Here is a 20,814-nt window from a genome sequence, read left to right on the forward strand (position 1 = left end):
GTCCCACCTCAAGCCGCACCTCCATTTCCTACCCACCACCTCATCCCGCCTCCTTGACCTGTCCATCATCTTTGGACTGACCTATCCCCTCCCTACCTCCTCACCTATACTCTCCTCTCCACTTATCTTCTTTTCTCTCCAGCTTTGGTCCGCCTCCCCCTCTCTCCCTATTTATTCCAGAACCCTCACCCCATTCCCCTCTCTGAAGGGTTTAGCCCCGAAACGTCAGCTTTTGTGCTCCTGAGATGCTGCCTGGCCTGCTGTGTTCATCCAGCCTCACACTTCATGAACAAGATGTTGCCTGGATTGGAGTGTTTTAGCTATATGGAGAGGTTGGAAAAACATGTTGTTTTTGCCAGAGTGTCAGCAGATGAGAGGTAACCTGACAGAAGTATATAAAATTATGAAGGACATGGATAGGGTCAATAGTCGGAGGCTTTATCCCAGAGTGGAAATGTCAAATACAAGGGGGCATAGGTTTAGGGTGAGAAAAAGAAAGTTTAATGGAGGTGTGTGAGGTAAGTTTTTACACAGGATGGTAGGACACAGTGGTGCTGCCCAGGTGGTTGTAGAAGCAGATATGATAGCAACATTTAAGAGGCCTTTAGACGTACTCGTGGACAGTCAATGAATAGAGGGATACAGACTATGTGCAGGCAGATAGGACTAGTTTAGAACTGAATCCTGGTCAGTATAGGTATGATGGGCTAAAAGGTAGTTCTGTAGCCTTTGATGTTCTACGTATGATTGAAATATTTGAGATTGGAACTCTGCCAGCAGCATCGCAACGCCATTTTCTAACTGATTAGGTAGAAAACTATCCTCGCTCTGGTGTCAATCAGCTGGTAGCCGAAGGGAACAGGCACTCTACTTTTATTTGGCGGGGAGAGGTGTGGAATCTGCTGTTCTTGCTCCACGTTCTCTTTGAACGTTCAAGTTGGATTCCCTGCGAGCAGGAGGAACGCGGGGGGGCGGTGCCCGGGGCGTTGTCATTTCTTTATTAGTTTTTCTCTGAATACTGACACCTACAAGATGTCATTCCATTTGAGTTAATGGATAAAGACTGTCTACGTGATTGGGTGGAGGTGGGAGACTGTGCAATGAAACCCACAGGAATATGCCCAGTAAGAGTTTACTACAGGTTTTCAGCGCCCACGAGGAAGCGGGTTGTGTGGTGGTGGCACAGCTGGGGGGAGACGGTCGATTTATTTAACAGCTGCAGCCCTCAGACTGTTCAATATGGATACATTTTGGTAGGCAATCGAAATCTGCTACTGTGAAAAGTCAATCGATCATCTCTATTAACGCCTCACTCCTTCACACTTGTAGGTTTAACTATACTGTACAGGATTGATCAAAGTCACGAAAACTCACGGTAAATGTTGATGTCAATGACTTCGAAAGGACGGCGCAGTAGCATTTTCCAACCCCAGAACTAACCACGTATTAGGATAAACGGGGATTATGAAATCCACCCAAGTTTCAGAATGGGCTGAGATGCGTTTGATACATTTTACATTAATTTCCAGAGAAAGGGGCTTATGGCTTTAGGTAGTGCTATCATCTGTGGCCGAATTACTAGGGTTTCGCTTTCACATCCCTTCCCGTTTCCAATTGTAGACTAACTGAAAAAAACAGTGGAGTTCACACGCATAAACCAAGGATGTTCAAATGAAAACATTTTGTTTGGGTTTTTATTTCTCTCCCTGGGTTCCTTACGCGATATTTCAGGAAAATAATTCCGGGAAGATGTCATATTTAACTCGAGCGGAACTGTTTAAATGTAATTGATTGAACCCAGGTCTAAAGGTTCGCCTCTATATATATTGAAAGAAAACAGGTATTTCCAGTTGGAATAATTTCCCTCCTGTTAACAACTTTAACCGATAATCCATAATGCGTACTGCTTCACGCCTCCCAATGTAGGATTGATAGACTTTTACAATGTTTAACCTTATCGCAAAAAAAACCTTTCCACTCTAGTGTTTCAAAAGAAAACCTGGCGTATTATAGCTGTTTTATTGACATTTTTCCACCGCTTTTTAAAAAAACAATTTCCTTCTCTCTCCCTTTTCACTTTCCAGTTGATTTCAGTGGCCTGGGATTTGCTGCGAAGGGTTTTACTGGTGGATGTAAGTGTCAGTCAGTGACGAGCTTCTCTTTTTTGACTGGACTACAAAACAGAGACTGCGCAGAGTTGCAATCAGTGCGAGCTAAGGGAATCAAGGGGCGAGTGCAATCCCAGTAATTTAGCAAGGTAAGAGGTTTTTTGTATCCTGCACCTTACCAAAAACAGGTATCAGTTGCAAGTGAGCATGGACGGAAAACAGTGAATTAAGGGGGTGGGGAGAATAACTTGTTACTATTCTCTTCCCAAAATGTGCTATAAGTAATTTTGGGAATTGGTAATCCGTAGGCCGATTTTTGCTGTGTTCCACTCGTCCTTTTTATTGTGCTGTGCTCATTATTTTGAATCGGCCGAAGACGGGTGGGGCTAGTACTTTATCACCGGTGCGCAAATTCATGTTAGTCTCAAGCTTGGATGGACGGAATGGCCTAATTTTATTGATCATTCGCGGAATGTGTTTCATAAAACGCCAATTGTTGTGTTTACTGGCGCAATCGTACCACAATTTCCAGCTGCCTTCGGGAAACTACATTCATTTTCTTCTTGGAGATGAGAAGAAAATCGGCGGACCTGAAATCTGAACAAAAAAAACAATGCTGGCGGTATGTACTGGGTCCTTTCGGTGGCGGGTTTGCCTTGTGTATAAAGACCCTGTAAACCGAACTGTCCAGAGGTACCACAAGTAAAACAGTACTCTACTTTGTAAGTCCTCTCTTGAAATAAGTAATTTTGTTTTTTTTTGCAATTTTTGCTTTGAAATAATTCAAAACAAAATATAGAAAATCAAAAGAACAGTTGACAACTGGAATAATTTTCAGGAAGTTCTTCTCTTCCTTCTTATCTATTCGTCTGTTCATCTCTTCTACAATTATGCTACTTAATACGGATAGCAAGACCCACCATTTCCCGGCCACTTTACAACAGCACTAAAATCTGTAAATTTCGGTGTGATGCATTCTCACATCACACACATTCAGAGAAAAATCAGTTTATAGGTTAGTTTGAGATAACAAGGTGTAGAGCTGGATGAACACAGCAGGCCAAGCAGCATCAGAGAAGCAGGAAAGCTAAGGATTACACGCTCAGACTGGAAGGATAAGAACTGTGTTTGGAGGAAATCTTTTCACTTGATGGGTTGTGGATTGTTGGAATGCCCTGCTCCAAAGGATTGTGAATGTTCACACTGAATACACGTAAGACAGATATCGGATGATTCTTGGATACTTAAAGAGTTAAGAATTTGAAGATGGTATAAAAAAAAATGTTCAGTTGAAGTTCAGGTAGACATTCATATGCGATCTTATTGAATGGCAGGGCAGGCTCAAAGCGATGAATGGCTTATTCCTGTTTAATATATTAATTCTCTTTTACAGAGCCCATATGTTACACACCTAATGCAGTAGGTAAAATTTGAATGTTGGCTTAAAAAGAAAGAATGTGTTCAAAAGTCAGCACAGTATCAGAGAACCATAGAGCTCTCTCATTGGAGGGAGACAGTTGATGATGATGTTAACCTGAGGTCAGCATGCTTCAGGGAGAAGGCAAGACCTTCATGAGCCAATACTGTTGGCTTCTCATTGCATTGCAACCCAGCTGTCCAGTCAACTGAGCTCACCAACCCCTGATTGAGTCATTCACCATTAGTTTATTATTCATTCAGTCTCTAAAGCAAAAATCATAATGCTGACTTTAAATCTGTGTTGATAACCTTTGGGAAACACTCAGCAAAACAGTTGCTTTGGTTCCTATTTAAACTCTGGAATTTGAAGGTTTGAATGCAATGGATGTATACTAGATGTACTGTTAATGTAATTGATTGATGGTTGAGTTACTCAGAGGGTGATATGTCACTCTATTTTGGATTTCTGACTACTTAGCTTACAAAATAGTCAGATAAATTTACATTTAAAATGTTGCTGTAAAGTAAAGCTAGCCAACAGTAGGTTACATTTATATAACATGTAAATGTGTGGATTTGAACATTAGTTCCAAGTAAATATTTATCAGAACCTGTTTAACACTTTTTTAATAAGCAAGGTTGATAAACTGCACATGTTGAATAGTCCTGGATATTTTCCTTTTAGTCTCCCGTTGAGAAGTTATGACTGTTTCTCATGGTGCACAGAAATTTCTGCTCCTGAATCTAAAATGGGTGGTGATTGGCAGACTTTTAGATGGTGTCTGCTGGAACACAGTGATGTAGATGTGATTCCATTTTTTAAAAAATTAAAGCCTTATGGCTCAGAGATAGGGACACTTCACTGCACCACAAAAGACCTAGCCAGACTAGCTGCTAACACAAAGTATCAAGTGCTTCAATTTTAAAGTATTGGATTAACCAGATTTGAAGCAGAGAACCACTTAGTGTCTTTTAACTTGTATATGTAAATATTTAGTTGTTTCAGTCGTTAATTTGGATGACTGTCATTCTGTCAAGTTTTAGGTGAGATGAAAAAAATCTAAAACTCCAAGATAACTTTATCATGGGAGTTTATTTACCTGTGGAAATATTCACTGAATTTCAAAAGGCCTCTGGTGATTTCTCATGAGATAAGCAGAGTCTGATTCCAACACCAAGTCACAGGGTAATCATGTGACTTATGGGAGCTATTTATGTGAGCTATCCTCTGTCCATTTAAAAGACAGATTAGCTTCTCATCACAAAATTTGTTACCCATTCATGACAAAGTAATGGTGTTGCTATGTTTGGGAATTCACTTGTTTGAAATCAGTTTTCAAAGGTTATTGTATGTGGACTTGAACGGGGGGGGGGAAAGAAAAATTTCAAGCCATGGTAACCGAGCACAGAACAATCCAGCTGACTCCTATTCCTAAGCGTTTGTAAAATCAAAATGAGTGGAACAGACTGCTGTATGATTTAATAAATAAAGCTGTGTGTGTCGAGGGAGTTATTGAAGTCAAGACAATAAAATGTGAGGCTGGATGAACTCAGCAGGCCCAGCAGCATCTCAGGAGCACAAAAGCTGACGTTTTGGGCCTAGACCCTTCATCAGAGAGGGGGATGGGGAGAGGGTTCTGGAATAAATAGGGAGAGAGGGGGAGGTGGACCGAAGATGGAGAGAAAAGAAGATAGGTGGAGAGGAGAGTATAGGGTGGGGAGGTAGGGAGGGGATAGGTCAGTCCAGGGAAGACGGACAGGTCAAGGAGGTGGGATGAGGTTAGTAGGTAGGAGATGGAGGTGCGGCTTGGGGTGGGAGGAAGGGATGGGTGAGAGGAAGAACGGGTTAGGGAAGCAGAGACAGGTTGCACTGGTTTATTGAAGTCAGGTGTTTTTTGCTTTGCTGAATAGAAAGCGGACCAGAGGTGCTGTGTAGTGCATTGGTATTGTCCCTACCCATGGACCAGGAAGCCTGGGTTCAGGTCTGTTCTGTTGCAGGAGTATGTAATAACATTGCTGAACAAGTTGATCGGGGGTGGGGGGGGTGGAGTTAAATGTTTAAAAAAAATTTGCAGATTCAGACAGGTTGTTGTGGAAAACAGTTTCAAGAGGCGGTTCTGTGAAATCTGCTGGATATGCTCCTGAGATGCTGCTGGGCCTGCTGTGTTCATCCAGCCTCACATTTCATTATCTTGGATATTCCCTGCAGTTTTTTTTAAGTGCAGAAGCAGTGAATTTGTTCTTAAGGTTAGAAATGTGTATTCATGAATGGCTGTTAGTGGCATGTCCTGATGTTATCCATGTAAATAATTGAAATTCATTGAAGGAGATATTGTTGTTATCCATAATTACATGTAACCCAAATCAGGTGGTTTACACACTACCTTCTCATGCATTGATTAGCCCTCTTTCAGACAGATTTAAGTGGTCAATGGGTGGTTCATGCAGAATTCTCATTCATACAACACAAGATATTCATCTTTGCCTGAGTCGTATGATCATATGACTACTAAGTCGATGAAAATATTGATCATGACATATGCAACGTCCGCTTCTGGAAGAAAGAGTGATCAAGGGAATATCAAGTGCAGACTAGAAATTTGTAGTGCTGTGCGATATAGAAGTTTTTGATTTTACGGTCATAAAGTTTAACTGCTGTCAAACACTGATCATAACCGGGTCAGTTAGGTGTCAGTAAACGTCCTGGCTCTGATCTATTAGGTGGAATCTCCGAGGGTTCTGAACAATGTGGCCTGTGGTGAGATTTGTGGCAGAATCAAGGCGACAAGTTCAGCTAGACCCACCTCGACACCAACGTCACCTGACTTCATCTTTTATGCTTCTCTCAAGCAGCATGGTGAAGTTCTCACCAGGAGGCAGCGCAATGTCAATTGATGCCCATTATTCATTATCAAACACCTTTTGTTAAGGGCATGATTCACCTCATTAATACTCAGACTCCAATCTGACCAAATTTCCCAAACAGGCTAGATGCCAGGAAACTTGAAAAGGGTTATAAAATGGAGGTGACCCGCCAACTCTCCCCCCCCCCCCCCCCCGATAACTAAAACTGAAACACCCAGCGAGGTGCGCCATGCCTTATCTGCTTAAAAAGGATTGTGAAAAGTGTGTAAAGAGCCCCCAATTTGTTATAAAGAACAGGTTAAAGAAAATAAACCCCCGACAATCCCTATATAATCAACGAATAACAGTTTATTTGCCTAACTCTCTCAGTGAACAAATTAACTAAACTGTTAACAAATCTCATTAAACCCCCTTCTAACTACTAACTATTCCCAAATAAAACAAGATTCTAATAGTATGCTGTTCCAATAAATATAAGTCCCTCTTATGCAAACCAAAATTTTAAGAAGAGTTAGTCTCTTGAAATTACAGCTAGTTACAACTTCCAGAGTTTTCTGTGTCGTCTTAGACAAATTCATCCATCCGTCCAAATTCCTTCTGTCAGGAACATTAACTATTTGTGCCAAAGGTACCTTTAATTTAGATGGAGCTTACTCTAAGGTCCAGAGAAATCTGTGAGAAGCAGTGATTCTTTCTTTTAGAGCCGAGATTTTGTTCTCACGGCAGATGACAGTTGGCGCTCACCCTGATTTTCCTCATGCCCTCATCTTTTATACCTTTTGTCCTATCAGTTTCTTGCAGTAGGATTGGTCCTATGCTGTCAAAACCATCAGATTTAGGGTGCTTGGCCTGCTGTGTTCATCCAGCTTCACACTTTATTGTCTTGGATTCTCCAGCATATGCAGTTCCCATTATCACAGGTTTAAATTTTAATTGGTTTTTGAAATCTAGGGCCTGATTCAAATGGGTTGGACAAAAATAAAACTTGTCTCAATAACTAAACAGAACTGCTGCCTGTCCTGCTAAGTGTACAGCTTTTTGACATAAATGTTTCAATTTGAGTGCTCTGTGCACCTGACAACCCAGAAGCAGCAGCTGCTGCTCATAGGCATCCATTTTAAACCTCTTATCGTAGAAAAAACAGATCATCTTTTAAAGGGACCATGCACTGCTTTCCCATAGCATTGGAAAGACAGCAAATTGTAACATCCTGCCTTCCAACCCACAAATACTATACCCAAATTTGCAACATAAGGAAACCAGAATGGGAACCGGTGGATTTTCCTCGCCAGTTGTTCCAAATGATCTTCCTGTTGAAGCACCAGCATCTCTGAGCATGGCCCGTGGACCCTGGCCACATGCGATCACATCTGTGGACAATGGCATCTGCAATGTGACAGCCTCTAAGAGCCCTCATGGCACATTTCTGATCCCTGGCAGTACGGTTCTGCACTTCAGCGCTCCACCTTGGGCTAAATCAGCTTTTATCCCTGTTAAGCTGAGACAGCAAGACACTATGCACTCAGGGACAGACACCCAGCTGGACCAGGCTGCATCTCCAGGTTCTTCTCATTGTTATAGTGCTCGCTCACTCCAGGCCTACCTGGATGCGATAGTTTGTCTTTTTGCACTTTGCTCCTGTGAGAGACACCTGCCTCGCATTACTGCTGTCTTCCTATGCTATTTAGAGCAGATGCAAAGCCAGGAAGCTCATCATAGTTGCCAGCAGTCCTCTCTTTCTGCTTGGGGAAAGCACAGGAACTTCTTCTGTTCCCAGTACAGTAAGGCCAAAGCACCCTCTAATACCAGTCCAGGCCCTGCTCTGGCTGGTCAGAGTGTGGATCGTCCCCTCACAAAGGGTGAGGAGCTGAATAATAGGCAGCACACATCATTCATTTTGTTTGAGATAGCAGGAACTGCAGGTGTTGGAGAATCTGAGATAACAAAGTGTAGAGCTGGATGAATACAGCAGGCCAAGCAGCATCAGAATAGCAGGAAAGCTGACATTTCTTCAGAAATTCTGGCCTGAAACGTCTGCCTTCCTGCTGCTCTGCTGCTTGGCCTGCTGTGTTCATCCAGCTCTACACCTTATTATCTCATTCTCCAGCACCTGCAGTTCGTACTATCTGTGCTAATGTATTCTTAATTTTTTTTAGTTGCTCACCAGTTATTTGGGCCACAAACTCTGGAACGCTGTCACATAATAACTCTCTGCCTTTGTACCTCACCTCCTTCCCATTAAAACCTACCACTCAGATCAGGTAACCAAAAACATAGTCACGTATCTCCTTTATGTGACCTTTGTACTTTTTTTGAATCATGCTGCTATGAAGCATTTGGGATGTTTGTTACAGTAAAAGTGCTGTTTAAATTGTTGCTCTTATGTTTAGGGGATTAGCAGGGATGGCAGTGCAGGTAGAGGAATGTTCCTTCTGCATGATGCATGAGGTGAGGGACGCCATTAGTGTCCCATCCAAATACGTCTGCAGGAAGTGCACCCAACTCTTGCTCCTCCAAGACCACGTTAGGGAACTGGAACGGGAGCTGGATGAACTTCGGATCATTCGGGAGGCAGAGTCAGTGATAGACAAGAGTTACAGGGAAGTAGTTACTCCTAAGCATGAAGAAATCTGGGTAACCGCTTTTCCCCCCCTTCTAACAATCAGTGCAGGGATCCCCTGTGGTCGTTCCCCTGAAAAACAAATATACCATTTTGGATGCTGTTGAGGTGGACAACTAACCAGGAGCATGCAGTAGGGTGCAGGTCTCTGGCACAGAGTCTGTCCCTCTTGCACATAAGAGAAGGGGGGATAGGAAGAGAGTGTTAGTCATTGGGGACTCAATAGTTAAAGGGACTGATAGCAAACCTTCTAGGAACGAAAGAAACTCACGGTTGGTGTGTAGCCTCCCAGGTGCCAGGGTCTGTGATGTCTCGGATTGTGTCTTTGGGGTCCTGAAGGGAGAGGGTGACCAGCCCCAAGTCGTGGTCCACATAGGCACCAATGACATAGGGAGAAAGAGGGATAGGGATGTCAGGCAGGATTTCAGGGAGCTAGGGTGGAAGCTGAGAGCTAGAACAAAGAGTGGTTATCTCTGGTTTGTTACCTGTGCCACGTGATAGTGAGGCAAAAAACAGGGAGAGATTTCAGCTGAACACGTGGCTGTAGGGATGGTGCAAGAGGGAGGGCTTCAGGTACATGGACATGGGGGCTCATTCTGGGGAAGGTGGGACCTCGACAAACAGGATGGTGTACACTTGAACCAGACGGGCACTGATATCCTGGGTGGGAAATTTGCGAGTGCTATTCGGGTGGATTTAAACTAGCTCAGAAGGGGGATGGGAAACTGAGGTGTAGTCCTAGTACACGGGAGGATGAGCATAAGGAGGCCCTGGACAGGACCTCACTGTCACAGGAGTGTGCTGGCAGACAGCAAGCTGGATTGAAGTGTGTCTGCTTCAATGCCAGGAGTATCCGGAATAAGGTAGGTGAGCTTGCAGCTTGGATAGGTGCCTGGGACTTCGATGTTGTAGCCATTTCGGAGACATGGATAGAGCAGGGACAGGAATGGATGTTGCAGGTTCCAGGGTTTAGATCTTTCATTAAGGTCAGGGAGGGTGGTAAAAGAGGGGGAGGTGTGGCTTTGTTAGTCAAGGACAGTATAACGGTGGCTGAAAGAACTCTTGATGAGGACTCGTCTACTGAGGAGGTATGGGTTGAGGTCAGAAACAGGAGAGGAGAGGTAACTCTGGGAGTTTTTTATAGGCCCCCGCAAAGTTCCAGGGGTGTGGAGGAGAGGATTGGCAAAACTATTCTGGGCAAGAGTGAAAAGAACAGGGTGGTCATTATGGGAGACTTTAACTTCCCCAACATTGACTGGAAATGCTATAACTTTAGTACGTCGGATGGATCAGTTTTTGCCCAATGTGTGCAGGAGGGTTTCCTGACACAGTGCGTCAAAGGGTCGACGAGATGGGAGGCCACACTGGATCTGGTACATGGTAATGAACCAGGCCAGGTGTTTGATTTAGTGGTAGGTGAGTGCTTTGGAGAGAATGACCATAATTCGGTTAGGTTTACTTTAGTGATGGAAAGGGATGGGAACGTGCCACAGGGCAAGAGTTATAGATGGGGGAAGGGCAATTATAATGCGATTAGGCGAGACTTAGGAGGCATAGAATGGGTTTGCAAAATGCAGGCGATGGGGACATTTGAAATGTGGAGCTGGTTTAAGGAACAGATATTGCGTGTCCTTGATAGCTATGTCCCTGTCAGGCAGGGAGGAAGTGATAAGGTAAGGGAACTGTGGTTTATTAAAGAAATTGTATCTCTTGTTAAGCGGAAGGGGGAGGATTATGTGATGATGAGACGAGATATTCAGATGAGGCGATGGAGAGTTACAGATTAACTAGGAAGGATTTAAAGACAGAGTTAAGAAGAGCAAGGAGGGGACATGAGCAGACATTAGCAGGTAGAATAAAGGAGAATCCTAAAGTTTTCTATAGGTATGTGAGGAATAAGAGGATAACTTGGGTAGGAATAGGCCCAGTCAGAGACAGAAGTGGGAAGTTGTGTGTGGACCCTGTGGAGATTGGAGAGGTGCTAAATGATTATTTCTCATCTGTTTTCACTGAGGAACAGGAGACTATTGTAGAGGAAATAACTGAGTTACGGGGCTACTAGAATTGCAAGGTTTAAGGTTAGTAAGGAGGAGATGTTATCAATTTTAGAAGGTGTGAAGGTAGATAAATCCCCTGGGCCGGATGGCATTTTTCCAAAGATTGTCTGGGAAGCTAGGGAGGAGGTGGCAGAGCCTTTGGCCTTGATCTTTGAATCCTCATTCTCTACAGGTTTAGTACCAGAGGACTGGAGGGTTGCAAGTGTCGTGCCCTTGTTCAAGAGGGGCAGTAGGGATGACCCAGGTAATTATAGACCTGTGAGCCTCACGTCTGTTGTAGGAAAAATTTTGGAAAGGATTATAAGAGATAGGATTTATAATCATCTAGCAAGCAACAAATTGATTGGACATAATCAGCATTGATTCGTCAAGGGCAGGTCGTGTCTGTCAAACCTCATTGAATTTTTTGAGAAGGTGACCAAGCATGTGGATGAAGGTAGGGCAGTTGATGTGGTGTACATGGACTTCAGTAAAGCCTTTGATAAGGTTCCACGTGGTAGGCTACTGGAGAAAATACAGAGGCACAGGATTGAGGGAGATTTAGGAGTTTGGGTTAGAAACTGGCTTTCTGTAAGAAGGCAACGAGTGGTGCTTGATGGAAAATATTCAGCCTGGAGTCCGGTTACTAGTGGTGTGCCTCAAGGATCTGTTTTGAGACTACTGCTGTTTGTCATTTTTATAAATTACTTGGACGCAGGCATACGTGGATGGGTTAGTAAGTTTGCAGATGACACTAAAGTCGGTGGATTGGTGGACAATATGGAAGAATGTTGCAGGGAGACTTGGATAAACTGCAGAATTGGGCTGAAAGGTGGCAAATGCAGTTTAATATGGATAAATGTGAGGTGAATCACTTTGGGAGGAAAAATAGGAAGGCAGAATACTGGGTCAATGGAAAGAATCATGGTAGTGTAGATGTGCAGAGGGATCTTGGTGTGCATGTACATAGGTCCCTGAAAGTTGCCACCCAGATTGATAGTGCTGTTAAGAAGGCTTACGGTGTTTTAGGTTTTGTTGGTTGAGGGATCGCGTTCCGGAGCCGTGATGTCATGCTGCAACTGTACAAAACGCTAGTGCGGCCTCATTTGGAATATTGCGTGCAGTTCTGGTTGCCCCATTACAGGAATGTTGTGGAAGCACTGGAAAAGGTGCAGAGGAGATTTACCAGGATGTTGCCTGGTCTGGAGCACAGGCCCTGTGAAGAAAGGCTGAGGGACTTGGGTCTGTTCTCATGGGAGAGAAGGAGGCTAAGAGGGGATTTAATAGAGACATACAAGATGATCAGAGGATTAGATAGGGTGGACAGTGAGAGTCTTTTTCCAAGGATGATGACTTCAGCTTGTACAAGGAGGCATAGCTACAAATTGAGGGGTGATAGATTTAAGACAGATGTCAGAGGCAGGTTCTTTACTCAGAGAGTGGTAAGGGCGTGGAATGCCCTGCCTGCCAGTGTAGTTAACTCAGCCACATTAGGGGCATTTAAACAGTCCTTGGATAAGCATATGGATAATGATGGTATAGTGTAAGGGGAGGGGCTTAGATTAGTTCACAGGTCGGCGCAACATCGAGGGCCAAAAGGCCTGTTCAGTGCGATCACTTGCAGTCCAATAAATATTCAGACTGAAACAGTGGTTATTTGGCTTAGGAGGTGCATGCTGTGAGTGCATTACGCTAAATGCTGATAAAATTGTTTTAAGATCTGCTCCAATCCTATCCTTTACCAGCTGTGTTTTGGAATATAAAATAGTAGTGTACAGATGACAAAAATAAATATGAAGGCTAGAATCCACTAAATTTTCCAAACTGAAATCTCTAATTTGGTGGTCACTGTGGAAAATAGCTGAAACTAAGCTTAAATTTTCAGTATATGATGACTGATAATTCAGAGTCCAAGAAGAAATGGTCCGTGCAATATTGGAGTGGGTATGACGAAGGAGGTTATGATTTCTCTTTTGAAGGGAGTTTGTATGCCTTTTTTGTCTTTACTTCCTACAAGAAATAAAATCAAAAGTGAAGTATCTTGTGGGATGGATTCCTGCCATTTAGATGATGATGAAATTTTGTACCTACTCCTGATCTAAGAGATGCTAATGATACATGGTCAGATGTTCATGAATTTTGCGAAAAGTATTTATTTCATAGAAAGCTTTATCATGGACTTTAATACAATGCAGAAATTGTTGACAATATTTGAGGATCCTTGGATCCAATGTGTTGGATTGTGCTAAACAATCTTTATGGACAGGATAATGGTTCTAGTAAGTATTTTGTTCTTGCTGAGAGAAATTCTGTTGGATTGGATGTATACAACCTTGAAAACATCTCTGACAAAACAACAGTTATTTCCCTTCATGGAGCAGAAGAGATTTTGCGCAGTAACAGTAGGCATCACAAATTCATTGCCCTTTTTCAAAATGGTCCATGATGTGGGGCACAGGTTTCAATACAGTGAAAGGCTTGAAGATGGATAACAGTGTGGGGCTGAATGAACACACCAGGCCAAGTAGCATCTTAGGAGCACAAAAGCTGATGTTTTGGGCCTAAACCCTTCATTAGAAAAGGGGGCTGGGGAGAGGATTCTGAAATAAATGGGGGGGGGTGGATCAAAGATGGATAGAGGAGAAGATAGGTGGAGAGGAGACAGGCAAGTTAAACGGGCGGGGATGGAGCCTGTAGAGGTGAATGTAGGTATGGAGGGGATAGGTCAGTCTAGGGAGGATAGACAGGTCAAGGGGGCGGGATGAGATTAGTAGGTAGGAAATGGAGGTGCGGCTTGAGGTGGGAGGAAGGGATAAGTGAGAGGAAGAGCAGGTTAGGGAGGCAGGGATGAGCTGGGCTGGTTTTGGGATGCAGTGGGGGAGAGGAGATTTTTGAAGCTTGTGAAATCCACACTGATACCATTGGGCTGCAGGGTTCGTAATAAACAATTGTATCTCCCCGATTGCGAACCATTTCAACTCCCCCTCCCATTCCTTAGATGACATGTCCATCCTGGGCCTCTTGCGGTGCCACAATGATGCCACCTGAAGGTTGCAAGAACAGCAACTCGTATTCCGCTTGGTTAACCTCACAACGAAGATGGAAGCATACTTAGCAGATATGGCTACTACAGCAATAGACTGAATTGAATTGGAACTGTCATAGTGGGCAAACGAATCCATGAATATTTAAAGGACATCTTAATTGCTACTTTAGAATGGTGATTCTAAGAATAAGACTTTTGGAGAACTGCCCAACACAAAGAGACTGGGTCCTTTGCCCTTGAGGGTTTGCACACTATCCGCAGATAAACTTTATGTTTCTTTTTGAATGAAATAGAACATTTACAATAGATAAGAGCATGATCAGCCCACCATCAGAACTCAAGATCTGCATATTGTTTACAGCTCAACATCAGTCAGTCAAGTTCATGCCAGTGGTTCGATCAGGTGGGATATGAGGTAGAGATGAGTGACCATGGCAGAACCCAAACTGAGCATCAGTGAGCAGGTTATTACTAGCAAATGTTGCTTGAAAACACTGCTGATGGACCCTTCTATCACTTTACTTATGATCAAGAGAAGATTGCCTTCTGACCCAGCAGTAGGGAAACTAGCAATGCACCACAACAGAGTGAGCTGCTGGTGTTATTGTAGGTATCTTTGAACTATTCAGAGATGTTATTACGTACTTCTGGAGCAGGTGGGACCTGAACCTGGGCATCTTCACTCAGGTGGGGACACTATCTTAAAAAGTCTACTGGACCTAGTACTCCCAGGCTGTCTCCCATTCAAGTACAGTGCAGACTGGAGGTGCGCTTCCTTTCCAAGATCAGATGCAAAAGTGCATTTTCAGGCTGTTAAGCCCTTGGGCAAAGTGGATTTGTATTTGCAGTTGCAGACATCTTTTGACACCTTTTATCAATATATTCAGTCAAGTTCTGACACAGCTCTTGATCATGTGGGATTTTGAACCCAGGCCTGCGAGCAAAGACCAAGAACACGTGCAGTGACACGACAGCCTTCGATTATTTGGATCAATTTGTTCAGACCTGTAATGACACAATCCATGGCATGTAGGACTTGAATCTGAGCCTCCTGGTTCAGAGGTAGGGACACTACCACTACACTGGAAGAGTCGAGTCCTCTGGTATTGAAATTGACAACTAAGTATAACAATTCAACATCATTCTATCACATGACTACCAAATAATAAAGTTGAATTACATAGATCCCCAAATCTGATGTAAAGCCTTCATTCCGAAATGTTATCTCTTTCTCTCCCCTGTAGATGTCGACTGCTGAGTGTCTTGAAATTTCAATTCTTTTATTTCTCTTTTTTTTCTAATGTACAGTATTTTGCTTTGTATGTTTGTGCCAAATCACTGCCCATTTCTTTTTCTTCCAGGAATGTGAATTTTGCCTGATGGGGGCTCTTTTATAATCTTTTGTTTGGATTAGATTAGATTCCCTATCCTGTGGAAACAGGCCATTCGGCCCAACAAGTCCACACACCCTTGAACACTCCGGGTGATTTTAGCATGGCCAATCCACGTAGCCTGCACATCTTTGGACTGTGGGAGGAAACCAGAGCACCCGGAGGAAACCCACGCAGACACGGGGAGAATATGCAAACTCCATACAGACAGTCGCCCGAGGCTGGAGTCGAACCCAGGTCCCTGGTGCTGTGAGGCTGCAGTGCTAATCACTGAGCCACTGTATCTCCCAAAAGCCACTGTTTACCTTCCTTGAACTTCTTCAGGTGCCATCTAACAAATTTTAACACCTACATCCCTTTCCTCAGCATCTTTCTTTCTACAGCTCTGACTTAATTTCAGTAAGAATCTCAGAAATTTGTTCTTCATGGTTCTGATCTACCAATGATTACAGATATATGTGGCAAGGTGGGTCAGTGGTTAGCACTGCTGCTTCACAGTGCCTGCGAACTGGGTTTACTTCCACCCTCAGGGTCTGTCTGTGTGGAGTTTGCACATTTTCCCCGGGTCCACATAGGTTTTCTCTGGGATGTCTGGTTTCCTCCCTCAGTCCAGACGTGTGCAGGCTAGCTGGATTGGCCATACTGAATGTCCCATTGTGTTTGGGATGTATAGGCAAGATAGGTTAGCCATTGTAAATGCACAGCTGCAGAGGTAGGATGGGGTTGTGGGTCTGGGTGAGATGCTGTTTGAAGGGTTGATGTGGAACTGATGAGGCAAATTGGCTGTTCCCACTATAGGGATTCTATGATTCTATCTCCACGTATTCTATCCCTTTCAAACCATTGCATCCTGAGATCTACACTTAGTGTCTTGTGCCCCAATCTATTTTCCTCCATAGCCGTTTTCCTCCATAACAGCATCCTTTGCTGTCCTTCGTTTCCTTTTGAGAAACTTTTTTTATACTTTTTTTTCCCTCCAGATGTTAAGGATCATCAGCTCTAACTGCTCTTCAAGACCAATATCTGGATCTTTCTTTCTGTCCATTTTCCTCTTATCCTATATTTTCTTCAAACCCCATCTCCTCTTCTTCCAGTCTAATCCCCTGTCGTATTTGCACAATCCCCTCTCATTTCCTCCTGGATCATGGCTGATGTCATTGTAGCCTCAGCTCCACATTTACAACTGCCCCTTGTAATCTTTTGGCTCCCTTGTTTATCTTGAATCCGTCTAACTCAGTTTATAAAAATAATCAATGATGTGTCTCCACTGTTCCCTAGGGCAAGAGAATTTCACAGCCTAACAATTTCAGTACAAGGGCAGTTCTCTCCATCTGTCTTGAAAGGTAGATTTGTTTATATTTTAAAATTTGTGTCCCCTTGTTTCTAGTCTCTCTTACAATGGAAACCATCCCCTTTCAGCATTGAAGCTGCCAACTTCCCTCAGGATATATTTTGTATTACAGTAAGATTACCTGAAACAAAAACAGGAAATTGATGGAGAAACTCAGCATGTCTAGCAGCATCAGTGGGAAGAATGCAGATGACATGTTTTGAGTCCAGTGACTTTTCATCAGAATTGGTAATATTACCTCTCATTCTTCTCAACATCAATGGATAAAGGACCTAACTGCCCCAACTTTCCCTATAAAATAATCCTTTCATTCCAGGAATCTGTCAGGTGAGTCTTCTCTGAATTGCATCCGTTGTTATAATATCAACCAAAGCTCTCTGCACTGCTTCAGATATGATCTCACTGTCCAACAAAATTATAGCAAAACCTACCTCCTTATACATTTCATTCTCCTTTACATTAAGTGAGAACATTACTTTTTTTTCCCTTTCTAATCACTAGCTGTACTTTCATGCCAACTTACTGTGAGTCAAATGCAAGGCCACTCAAACCCCTCTGTACTGCAGAGTCTCAATTTCCCCTCATTCACTCTGATGTCTTCCCTCACTGAAACGTGCAGTACTTTTTGCTGTCTGAGGTCTAACCCTAACAATGCCAGCAAATCTAGTTGCGAGGAGATGGTTCTGTGATGATTTGCAAACATGAGGCATGTGCAAGTATTAGCTTTAAAAAGATTTGATCTTGTCCATTTTTTTTCCTATTTCTTCCCTAATTGTGCTGCACATGCAAACAGTGGGGCATTGGGAAAATTTGCAAATGTGTTAGTTCATCTTGAATTCTACTGGATAATTCTGGTGGCTCATGTGGAAGTGACAGCATTTCCAAGGTGAAGAGTCTACGCAGTTGAAATGTTGCTAAGACTGTATGTTTCTGTGAAATTGTGGCTGGTTCATTGTGTGGCCAACACAAGTGTGTATTCCAAGATAATAAAATGTGAGGCTGGATGAACACAGCAGGCCAAGCAGCATCTCAGGAGTGCTCCTGAGATGCTGCTTGGCCTGCTGTGTTCATCCAGCCTCACATTTTATTATCTTGGAATTCTCCAGCATCTGCAGTTCCCATTATCTCTGATACAAGTGTGTATTCGGTGTGTTTTGCATTGATGTCAACTGAGGCATATTTCCAAAGACTCTAAGTCCAAGGGTTGTGGATTCAAGATCCATGCCAGACTCAGCTGACAAATGTCGACCAGTACTTTACTGGCTGCAGAGTGCTTTTGGGCATTTTGAGGTCATGAAATGTCCTGCATAAATGCGCAATTTCCTTTTTTTCAGTTGGTCCACATGCCCAGTGGCTGCTTTGTATTGGTCATTTCTCTCAGTGCAGTGAAATTTTCTATCAATTCATTCAGCTCCAAATGGTGCAAAGAACTAGTAGAATTGCTTTAAATTTTGTTATGAAATGGTATATTTGTTTTTTACAGCAATGTAACTGCTACACGCTTTACTGTGAAATTAACAAGGACATTGTAAAGTTTGCTGTTTAGTGAAATGTATTTTGCTCTGATAATGTTGAGGAAGCACATGATGAAACAGATATGTATTCTTATTTTTGCAGCAGCAGTTGTTCTAAACTGTCTGTGAACTGTGGAACTTGATGCAAATTATGTAAAATAGGCCATAACCAAAATAATGAATTTATTTTTCAAATTTCTACCAAAAGAATACCTATGCTTCCTTGTACTTCTGTGTACAATGTCCAGTCAAAATGGATTGAAAGACGGCACATGTACTCTTTTTTTTTTAACCTTCCCATTATGCATATGTCACAATGGTAAATCTCCTGCTTTTGTTGTGTACATTGCACGGGAGATGTTAATTCGTGATGGAACTAAGTTGTGCCTTGGAATTCACATTGTTGCGCAGCTCAAAGGTAGGTTTGTTTGACAAAATGGTAACTGACATCTTGGGCCATTTGAGTTCAGTTGGTTTTATGATTTTTGGAATTTTTTTTGGGAGTTCACCTCTGATTCCATTAATGTTTTCCAATTGTTACACAAATCATAGATGTTCAAAATCAGCACATAAGAATTTTTACAGTATTGCGGATATTAGATTGGCCCTAAAAAGATTTGGTAATTGTACCCCTCAAGCAGTGTGATGCTGCTCACGCTCATTGACATGCCATGTATTTTAAGCAAGAACCAGGTGAAAATCCATGCAGGAAGTAGTATGGTATTATAGCAAAAATTTGAGTTAATTTTAAAGAGTTTTACCTTTCAAAAATTTACCTTATGTTTCAAACCATGTAACTTTCCAGTTTGTGACGTTTGATACAATGATTTGTAAAATACAGAAGTAAACACCTACCAAAAGGAAGTTTTATGATGACTTCATTTTTTTTTGATTCGTATTGTGATACCTTTTCTTTTAACTCCTCAGTTAATTGACTCCCTGCAGAATGCACTGCTTGGCGCTTGGAGTTTTAGTGTTGAACAATCTCCTGCTGAATGTCATCACTGTTCCTTTGGAAGGCCTGGAAAATGGAGGCCAACACTGGGTTGTACTTGTTGCAGGATCGAGTGCTGGTACAACTACAGGCATCAGGTATTGCTCTGGATAGAATAGTGTTTGCATTGTTTGTGATCATGTACTGCCTTAAATTTAATCAATTTCCCATTTTTCTTTGTATATTTTATGAAGATGAAGTCTTTTGAGTAACTGTACCTCGGCATTCTAGGCTGGGTTGCTTTACTTATAATGGTAAATTCTTTTTGCCTTGCCTCCTTAGCAACTGGAAACTAAACAACATCTGTATATAAGTTGTAGTACGTTTTTTATCTAACTTAATTGTACCTCATTTTTTGGCTAACAAACCCAAGATGTTACAATGAATGAGTCTGGGCAATTACTATAGATTAGCGCTTTTTTTAAAGTTGCTGTTTTTGACCATCGTAACTTCCAAGTATTTCAGTGTTTTTTTTTGTATTCCAAGCTGTTTCTAATGTGCATCTCCCTTAATCAGACTTTTTGAGATGAATTTCTTCCAGCCATAATCTATGAACCCTGTATGAAATTTCATAGCCCCCATTGTTCCCGATTAATCGCACCTTTGCAATTTGATTGGAGGAGCAAATATCTCAAAGATTCTGTCACATCTGTGTATGTGGGTGGTTATCCATGATTGAATTTTCCATGTGATTTTTCTTACTGATTTGCCTACCGCCCACATGTATTTTGAACACTGCCCACCTTCGTTATGTTTTTAGTGTGGAACCAGACATTTAATGCCTTTTGCTCCCATTCATAGTGGCAGTGTTTTGTTTAATTCCCTGAGAATGTGAACAATCCAAGAAAGTTGAGAACCCTCTTCTGCAAATTAAATGCAGGGTTTTTTGAGGGCGGTGTCATGCTGGGAGAGAGTGTAAATGAAACCTCTGTATAAATTTGTAGCATTGTTCTGGTCCTCCATGTCTTTCTGATGAACCTTCACTTGTGGAGTGCTAGATTATTTGTGACTAGCTCTCAAGTATGTGTATTAGAATCACTGAATCCCTGCAGTGTGGAAGCAGGCCATATGGCCCATCGAGTCCACACCAACCCTCCAAATAGCATGCCACTCAAACCAATACCCCCTATCCTATCCTGAACCCCTGCATATCATAGACACTTTTTGGGCAATTTGGCAAGGCCATCTCTGGACTGTGGGAGGAAACTGGAGCACCAGAGGAAACGCATGCAAGCTTGGGGTGAATATCTGCACAAACAATTACCCAAGGGTGGAATGAAACCTGGGTCCCCAGTGCTGTGAGGCAAAAGTGCTGCCTGTGCCGTTAGGGAAGTGTTTCACCCCACTCTAATTACTAATGATTACATCTCATTGGGTTCAGTGTTTACCTACAAAAGAGAATTTTAGAAGGACTCAATACTGCATACGTTTTTATACTCAAGACAGTTTAACCAGGGTAAATTTACATTT

At 42.6% G+C, this 20,814-nt stretch overlaps 1 long non-coding RNA gene across 6 annotated transcripts in view; it reads left to right on the top strand.

The window, feature by feature from the left end:
* LOC132210092 (uncharacterized) overlaps window positions 1-19,437 on the top strand; it is a 29,839-nt gene extending 10,402 nt beyond the window's left edge. The window contains exons 1-3 of one of the 6 annotated variants that reach the window (XR_009446289.1): window positions 874-890; window positions 2,085-2,257; window positions 19,278-19,437. This is a non-coding gene — a long non-coding RNA (uncharacterized LOC132210092). Of the gene's footprint in view, window positions 1-873; window positions 891-1,018; window positions 1,125-1,146; window positions 1,254-1,722; window positions 1,841-1,896; window positions 1,923-2,084; window positions 2,258-19,277 lie in introns of those variants that run through there. The other 5 variants (XR_009446287.1, XR_009446286.1, XR_009446285.1 and 2 more) reach the window with 5 other exon arrangements.
* Window positions 19,438-20,814: the final 1,377 nt, after the last annotated feature.

Source organism: Stegostoma tigrinum, chromosome 10, assembly GCF_030684315.1.
Source record: "Stegostoma tigrinum isolate sSteTig4 chromosome 10, sSteTig4.hap1, whole genome shotgun sequence".
NCBI lineage: Eukaryota > Metazoa > Chordata > Chondrichthyes > Orectolobiformes > Stegostomatidae > Stegostoma > Stegostoma tigrinum.